Source organism: Falco cherrug, chromosome 11, assembly GCF_023634085.1.
Source record: "Falco cherrug isolate bFalChe1 chromosome 11, bFalChe1.pri, whole genome shotgun sequence".
NCBI lineage: Eukaryota > Metazoa > Chordata > Aves > Falconiformes > Falconidae > Falco > Falco cherrug.
The window spans coordinates 9,795,765-9,805,089 of record NC_073707.1 but is presented as its reverse complement, the minus strand read 5'-3'; the positions used below and the strand labels follow the sequence as shown (position 1 = coordinate 9,805,089).

General features: G+C 40.9%; 1 long non-coding RNA gene across 1 annotated transcript; it reads right to left on the bottom strand.

The window, feature by feature from the left end:
* Positions 1 to 1,069: 1,069 nt before the first annotated feature.
* Positions 1,070 to 5,018, bottom strand: LOC129737086 (uncharacterized). Its single transcript, XR_008734532.1, has 3 exons — positions 4,833 to 5,018; positions 1,441 to 1,545; positions 1,070 to 1,324 (listed from the first exon to the last, which is right to left on the bottom strand). It is a non-coding gene; the product is annotated as an uncharacterized LOC129737086 (long non-coding RNA).
* Between the last annotated feature and the right edge of the window lie 4,307 nt (positions 5,019 to 9,325).

The window sequence follows — 9,325 nt, the reverse complement described above, 5'->3', positions numbered from 1 at the left end:
GAAGACTTGGGTGGGTTATTTTTTTTTTTTTTTCTGATCAAAGATACTACCTTTTTCCACAAACTTTGCCTCATTAAGATCCTCGCTAAAGATAACAAAATGGCTGTGAAGACTGTTATTTCACGCTTTCTGTGAGCTAACCAAAGCCAGCATTAACTTGTTGCTAAATAATGCTATAGGTTGTCCCTCTGTCTCTTTGTCTTTGCAATGCAATCCTACAATACAATTCTCTGCAGAAGGTGGAAATTTGTCACCTTGATCTGTGAGAGCAGTGGCTGGCATCACAGGAGCTGGAAGGGCACCAGCTGTATTAGATGGTGGAAAGGCTCCTGTGAATTTTCTTTAGAGCCTGCAAAGAAGGGGAGGTGTTGCAGCGGGGGTAGAATGAAATCTCAGAGTCTAATCAGAAAAGGGTGACATTGCTGGATTGTGGATTTCTTGTGTTTGGGTTTTAACATCAAAGCTTGCTGGATGGCAGGGTTGTCTTCGGCTGCCTCCAACAGAGTAGCATGCTCATGCTGACTCTCCTCTCTGCCACTGTTCTAATATGTAGACCAACTGTGAACAAAACTAGAAATTGCTTCCTCAAGTTAGACAATGAAATACTTCAAGTAAAGCATAGGAAAATGATGTGGAGACAGGTCTTCATGAGGGATCTGTGAGCAGGAGAATAGTCATAGGTGAGGCAGCCTGTGCCAGGGCATGGGGCTCTTCTCCACTCCGTTCTGTGTGTTGCCAGCACAGTCACTATTACATGGGTATGGATTATAATCTGCTTTCCCTTTAGTTCAGACGTTTACTCGTGACAAATCCCTGCTCCATGGGCATCCCTAAAATTCCCATCTGAAATACCTTACAGAGACTCTCTGAAAGCAATGAAAACCTATCCTGAAGATCACATCCTTGTCAGAATATTTCCAATTGGAAACCTCAGACTAAGCCACATCTGTAGAAAATACAATTTCCAAAAGAAGCCATGGATTTTATTTTCTTTCTTTAAAGATAAAACATTAAACTAAGTAGTACCCTGTAAAATATGGTATATTTGTATTAAGTCATTGCAATCAGGAAAACATACTGATTTATTTTTTTCCCTTTTATATTCTCTGCGCAGTTTCTAAGAGAGCTTTGCTTGGCAGCTTAGCTTTCTGTGGAAATGGGGTGCGGTGACACTACAAAGTTTCCTTTTCTTTCCCAAGTATTTATCTGGCCCACGGAGTCAAGTGCAGTCCTCGGACAAAAACGCGTACCCACCCTTGTCAAGCTGTCAAGGGATAGAAACCAGCCCTGCATGTGGGAGTTGATTCTGCTGCAGAATCCTCTGCTAAAGATAAGGGAGAGAGACTTCTGCTGGTCAATGGCTTCAAAAATAGGAAAAAATCTGGGTTTCTTTAAAACACTTGAGTTTGATTTGATTACTATTATATTTTCATTTGTTACCTTATGCTGCAGAAAATGGCATGTCTTGCATTCATACTTGAGGAAATATCTCGCTGCTTTGTGTAGAGATGCCTTGAGAAGGGTCTTGAATGCAGCTATATTCATCTGAAAGAGAAATATGCTTTCAGTTAGTGTCCTGCAAGTACAGGCTAGCCAAAACACGCCTTTCTAGGTCTTTGCTTGAGCTAACGGAGCAGAGGATCAACCTGTTTAGGATTAATCTGCTGTTAGTCATGCTGTAGGACTGCTTGATAATAGCTTTGACTCCTATGACAACAATGGGAAAACAGAGGAACCAAGTGTGTTTCAGTGCGTGGGGTTTGTTTTGGTTTGTTTTTCATCATCTGCTTGATTCCTTTTCTAACCCAGCCTCCTGTCACCTCTTCCTGACATGTGTCAGAAGCACTTGTGGCTTTTTTTGGTAGTTACAGAATCAAGCAAAATGGGACCCTCTCCTCTGCTGGTGTTTGTAGGTGCCAGAGTAGCAGAGATAACTGTGCTGCACAGGGACGTGTCTGTGCCGTGCAGGTTGGTGCCACGTTGGGGGTGTCAGCTCCTGAAAGCGGAGTCGCCGTGTCAGCACAGTCCTGTGTTTGGGCCAGCCGGTCTGTGTACACACAGGTGCAGTGTGGCCGTAGCTGTGTTGCTGTCAGGCTGTACGTGAGCAGGAGCACCGCTGAGCAGCACCCTGGTATGTGGTGGTGCCAATTCCCAAAAGCTATGCTAGTGTGTAGTGGATGCCTCTTAAAAGATGTTAGCTAGGCTGTGGTATCAGCACCTTAACAGAGCTTAGCAACTTTGCTACCCTGAGAAACTGCATGCATCTGGCGATGGGATGAGCGAACACAGGGTTTACTAGGCTGTTAAATAGCTTTCGTAAATGAAGCAGCCTGGCAGAGATCTTAAAATTTTGGTCCTTAGATTTAAAAGAATTTTTTTTCTTTATATTCTTCCACAGTCAAGAAAGTCAGAGTAGCCTCCCTGCTGTTCTCTGCCTTCCAGGCTCTATATGAATGGAGATGGTAGGACAGAAGCTGTTTGAGACAAAGACACTAATCGTTCCAAAATGTGACTGGGTTGACTCTGCTTGAATCCTGTTTTGAAGTCCTTCAGATCTGTCATTGGTATGGCTTTCTATCATCTTCAGTCAGATCTAGCTCTAAGTGCTATTTTCCAACCCTCATCTGCAATTTAGGCACCACCACAAAGGATGTATGAAGGGAAAATAGGAGGAAGAGGATGACTACGACTATCCTTCCTCCAGAAATGATTTCATATGTGTTTCATTACTGTAAGGCATCAGGGAAACAGGGAAAAATATGGCTTCAATACAAAGTGCATTCAAAACGCATCACAGGTCTTTGTTAACGGGTGACCACAGCGATATTGATCAGTGTTTGATTTGTTTTGCTGTTGTAGCAATGCTTTTCTGTGCTTCCCTGAACACATTGTTTTTCCATTTTACTTTTTATAAAATTACAGAATCATTCCAGGTATAGAGTCCTGAGTTATTAAGATCTTTCCAGGTCCCAACCCTTTCCTATTAGTATTAGATGGTGAATTAACCAGGACTATTCTTGCTTGTTTGCGTAAGCAATATCTTATGAGTTGCTTTATTACTACCAATATATATTTCTGTCTTTGGAAGGTGATGTATTGGCTTTTTTTTTATTCATTTATTTACAAAGAAAGAAGACTGCAAAGATGTAATCTGATTTGGCATCTTTCTCTGGCTTCATCAAAGAAATTATGGCTATAATATTTATATGGTGAAATGACAAGGACTAGCCATCACTCTTTTGAGATTACCATATTCTTCCAACAGCAAGACTCTCACAGAATTTATTTTCATTGTATATATTGTGGCAGGTGCATAGGTGTGAAACAAACAAATAATCTGGAAGAAACCTTCTGTATACACAGAGAATACATTCCAAAATAGTTGTCTTGGAAAAAGTGAAAACTCCTGCACGGTCTCTGCAACTGCTGAATAAACCCAGCTGCAGAACCTCCTGGAAGCTGCTAGTCTCATTCTGTTTGTGCTTTGATCAAAGACTTTCACTGCATATTTGGAGGTAGTATCTTATATACCAGCGATGCCAAATGTATGGCACTGCATGTTAAGTCATTCATACAGGTGAAGAGATAGTTGCCTCTAAGGATAGTCTGGGTATATTAAGGCTTTGTTTAGCATCTGGAAGCAGCTCAGGGTGAAGGTAGCTTGTTTTGCCAGCAGCAGTGTCATTAACGTACAATCTGTTGGAAAATGTTTATCAGCTGAAAAATAAACTACAGTTTATAGTTGCAGTGAAGTGGACCTGCATAATTTGTATGCATTCAAAGCTGTTGTCTTGATTATTGATTAAGGCACTGTTCTGTGAAAGTCAAGTATTCAAGAGAGAACAGTTGGAGAAATGCTAGGGTGTTTTTTTTCTAAATTTACAAAGGTGAAACTAAGGTAGAGCATGTTTGGTATCATGTTGACAGGGTTACTGTGGGTGGCCAGTGGGATCTAGAGAAGAACCAAGCTAGACGAGACACCTAATTCTGTAAAAGCCAGAGAGAACCAGGAATACATTTGAAGGCCTTTTCTAAAGGTGCTAACAAAGAAGCCCTTTCCGAGTGACTGCAATTTTTATAAACATATCTGAGCTAGCTTGCAGAAAAAGCATTTCCAGCTCAGACTGACGATACCACCCAAGAACCATAGGCTTAGGGTCTCGTCCCAGCCAGTGCCTAAATAGGTAATGAAATCAATGTAAAATGCTGATGACAGTGCTGAGAAGCGTGGGTCAGAATGTTTCCTGCTGTAAATGACTTGTCTGAACACCCTTGCTGTGGGCAGAGATGCAGGCCAGATGACTGCTGCGGATCTGACTCTTCCCGCAGCACCGTGTGTGTTTCAGACCCGCTGCACACAACTGCTCCTGCGGGCTGCTGTCACCGCCTGCTGCAAACACTCATCCTTCCTGAAAGTGAGCAGCCCAATTTTCCTGTTACTCTGTATTCCAAGTGTTCCAAAGTCTTGGGAAAAATGGGGTGGAAATTTTTTCCCCCCGTTTCCTCTCTTTTCCTTTCTCTGTGCTACTGAAAAGGAAGGGAACATTCTGAAAGCATGTTTCATTTTGGGAGGGTCAAAATTACTTTTAAAAGTAATTCCAAGGAGTATTTCACATATTTGCCTAAAAAGTTAATCTTCTATCTCTTCTTGCATTTTAAAGTGTAAAATACACATCATTGCATGATCAAAGATAAGGAAAAAAGTTTGGTTTTTTTTTTTACCAAATCTTCTCATTTTTAAACAAATGCAAGTTTTGCGTATACTTAACTGGTAAGCACCCAGTTTGCTGAGGGTTCAAATAATCAGCCAGAAAAGCCCCTAATCTCTTCACCTTGTCTTTCAGCAGTCTTAGCTGTTCATGTGAACAAACTCAGTGGAGTTACAGAGTCCTCAGCCAGCAGGAAGGTCTCCTCCTCATCTCCACGTGTGGATGGGGAAGCAGTGACTGGGAGAGGACTGAGGGGATTCGGCATGGTCTGCTGTGTCTCAGAAACACAGTTTTCCTTAGAGGGAAGTATTTCTGTTGCTTGTCCTGCAAAGGAAGTGTATCCATTTAGCAAATCATGCTGAATCCTCAGTGTCTTGCATTGTTGATAGCGGTTACAACAGACTAAAATCAGCAAACACTCAGAAATCCAAGATGACAGCTAGCCATGTCATATATCCTAGATATGATAGCCAGTTTGTTGGTACACAATGAAGATGACGTGCTTGTGTAACCTGAGCACACGAGCCCCTAGTTCTTTCACTGTGCAGTGAATTTCCTGGTCACCGCACATAGCTCCCCACATGTTGTTTATCCTTCCCCCTCATCCATGGATGGGACTGTCTCGTAATCAGTGGCAGACATGGGGATGGTTTTCTGTCTCTTGATCTCAGGAGGGAACCACAATGGAAGGAGAGTGCATCATTTCTGGCTTTAGACAGAGAATGATTAAGCTGGATGGCTAAAATAAGACCCAGGCTAGGCATACTGTTGACAGCACTCAGAAAAATTCCCAGGGATGGATTCAAGCTAACCCTGGTACAGCCTAACTACCATAACTGCAAATCTAGCTGTTAGCAACTCAAGGTGTGTGCAAAACACCAAGCTCTCCTGTCTCCTTCATTTTTCCCTTGATGTTTATTTTGAGTAGCCTTTTCTTCTTCTACATGTCTGGTTCCGCATGTTCCCGTGTTAAAGGATTTATTTGGAACCTTACACTGACTTTTTATGCAACTGTGACAGCTTCATTAAACTTAGTGACAACTGTGGCAAGCTACAGAGGGTGGTGACTTCATTGGAAACTACAGCAGGAGAGGGGAGCTGTGAAGGAAAAAGATTTAGTTTTGAATTCCTCTCACTGTGTACTTAGGACATATGTATGCAGAGATACTAAGGAAAGTTAATCCACATTGATTTCTGATGTGAATTACTTCAAATGCAAGAACCTAAACTTTGGAAGTGACATTTCCTAAAATCAATGTTGTGATGTTTCAGGGTGGTTTTGGTTTTGGTTTGGTTTTATTTTTTTAAAAAATGTTTAGACAGTGTGCTTAATGTAGTTTGACTGAGCAACTAAGCACACGTATCATTGTCTACCATGGACTCTCAAGTTAGTATAAGACCTTAGAAACAATACAAGTACACGTATAAGTAAACGTTAGGCATGACATTACTGTCACTGGGGACTAAGCATAAAAACATGCGTGTGTGTTTTGTTTAGGCATGATTTTTATCCATAGGAGATACGGAATTTTTTCCACGTGTTGGTCCTCCCTGAGCTTACAGTTGTTGAATTTCAAATATTGGCAACCAATGACAGAGCCTTTAATTTCTTTTCAAGGTCAGCCTGTGCTCTTTCTCTTGGGAAATCCTTGCAAACAGTTTTAGGGCTATAATCTCCGATGATGAAAGTCCATTGGTTTTAACGGAGTTGTGTCAACAGGGAACTTGCCTGTTGGATTTGACAGAGCAATGGAGACAGCCTGATGGCAGTAGCTTCTGTTGTTGTCCCTGCAGAGGGGAATGAGAACATGGATAATCCTCTTCAAAAAGGATTGGGACTCCCCACATAGTCTCAGAATGAGTTTCACACTGCTTCTGTATTTCACTGCAGCAACAGGAAAAAGTAGCTGAAGTCTAGATGTCAGTTTAAAAAAATTACATATATATATATATTCCAGAACTGAACACAAGTATGAAATCGGATATCAGCAGTAACATGCTATACTAGAACATGCATCACATGGGGTGGAACGTTGTCTTGGCTTTACTATGAGAAAAAGAAGCACAGTGTTGGGTTTCTGTTTGAGAAGCCCAACAGTAAACACTGTCCTCTGTCATGTGTGCTTTGGTGTTGAACTGTATGCTCTGACTTCAGGTATGTCCAGAGGTACTACACACAGAGTAATTACAGCAGCACCCTTCTTGGCGAGAAGAGGTCTACACTGCATCTAAGCTGACGCTGCTTTCTGCTACTGCATCAAAGCTGCCTCTGGTTCCCACTATAGGTTATTTAAAATGCCTCAGGTATATTTACAGTACGCTGCAGTCTGCAGCACTGATACATTCTCACCCTCCTGGCCCTTATCAGCCCGGGATTTGCATTCTGGGATTAATCACAGCCTTGGGATCCTGTGTCACAGAATCATTCTCTCAGTGCCCACTATAGAAACTCTGTAGATCAACCCTCTGGCAAACAGTACTCTAAATACCTGTCTTTCTGCCTTAACTCTGACAGGTTTTTACAGCCTTCTGAATACCTACATCGTCCTGTTGCTTAGACTGGTGCCTTATCCCTTGAAATACAGTAGACTTTATTGTATCTCTTTAAGTACTCCAACTTAATCCTATCTAATTTTTATGAAATAAAACTAAGAACTAGACTGCAGTCCTAATTAATATATCTGCATATTTATATGTAACTTCATATTTGTAGGTGTGTCTATTCTAATTTAAACCCAAATACATGTTTTGCATATAGTTTACATGTAGGCATATGTACATAAAATCATATATATGCGTCTTGCATGGAGAGTATGTGGAGATATCCACACTGCGAATGTGTTTGCCTGTATAAAATATTTTTTTAAAAAATTAGAATGTATTTCTCTGTATATTTATATTCAGTAATACTGGTAGGTGCTCAGAAGGATATACCCTGCCAAAGTTATCTCACAAGATGTTTAAAAGATCGTATTTCCTAGACCACTTAAATGTTCCACAGTATTTGCAGAAAAGCTAAATGAAGTGGTGACCTCACACCAACACCACTGCTCTGGAAAGCATGAGGTACAAGGTATAGTCTCCATATACAGGTACAATCACGCGTGCACACGTGTATGTGTGCTCATCTAAACTTCACTCTGAAAACCCAGCCATGGCTGCATGAAGCTTCTCCATCTTCAGTTTTAGTTTCTTCCTGAATACTGAGGGAGTCTAAATGACTGTTATGTTAATTGAAATAAATAGTATTTTTCCTCAGGCTCTAGATGGCTTTAGGCAACAAACTGATATCCCTTCCTGTATGAGGGATAGTGTAGAAGGGAAAACAATGTTTGCATCGTTTTCACATGAAATAACTTCAACTGACGTAGAAGCCCATGAACCCTCTCAAGCCAAGTAACCCCCACCCCTATTAATCTTTCATGCAACCAGTAATAGAAAGGTGCAGCAAATTAACAACTGCAACCTGAGGGAATAGCAGATGGCTTCATGTGGGTGAAAGGAGCTAGATTCAGTAATATTGCTGCTGCCATGTCCTAGACGTTATTTGTGCCAAATATATTTGTATTAATGTTTATTTTTATTTTAAAAAAACATAGTCCAGAAAAAAAGTAAGAGTTGGGGCCTTTCAAAAAACTGCCTTCACTGCTCCTTTTCAGTCCGGCTAAAAAACATTGATTTGGTCCAGTCAGAGGCTGGGAACCGTGTATGATTTTTGCTGCTAAATCTGCTAATGGTAGGTAACACAGGGAGAAAATTAAACAGTACTTCTGTGAGAAATATAAACTCTAGCCACTGACTATATTAGCAAACGCTGAATGATAATAGGTTCCAGTGTTAAAGTATCAATTAAGCTTGCTGTAACGAGTGTTTATTGCAAATCAGGATCACAGTCTTGTCATGGAAAAGTACATGAGGATGTTTTTAATTAATAGAATAATATAGTTGTGCCTTACATGAAAAAACATATTTGCATATGTTTACTTTTACAGGAATAACTAAGTGCAAAATAAGCTTGAACAAGTATGTTCAAGAGGCAAGTAGGCTTTTGCATGAACTGTCAAACAAAATTCCTCTAAAAAAATTCTTATTTGTTGAGTTACTGAATGACTGTTAGAGAGCAGAGCCTGGTAAGCATTTAGTTGAAACCTTCCCATAAGGAGGAAGGAGGAGAAAACAGATGCCCATTTAACTAGAAGTGTGAAAAGGGTGTACAGAGGGTCAAAGACTGTCAGGACAGAGAAGATGAGATGCGTGGTCTACCAAAAAAGACCACCTGTCTGAAGTGGCAGAACAGATTGTAAAGCACTGGCAAAAAAGAAGACATGCTAATACTTTTTACTTTAAACAAAGAGTATGGTGTACAAAGCCAAAATAATGGGGAATTGAAATAAATAGGGGAGAAAAGGTGGAGTATTTGACAGCAATGTTGTTCAGCTTAACAGAGACAGACGGTGAAATGAGAGTTTACATGGAGAGTGCCGCTGGCCTCAGGGGGCTGCTTCACAGGCCGGCAGTTGCCCATCCTGCAAAGGTAGATCAGTGACTGCACATGATCACTCAAGGACACTGGTCATGCCATGAAATTGGCATCTTATGAAATACTGTATTTTGGG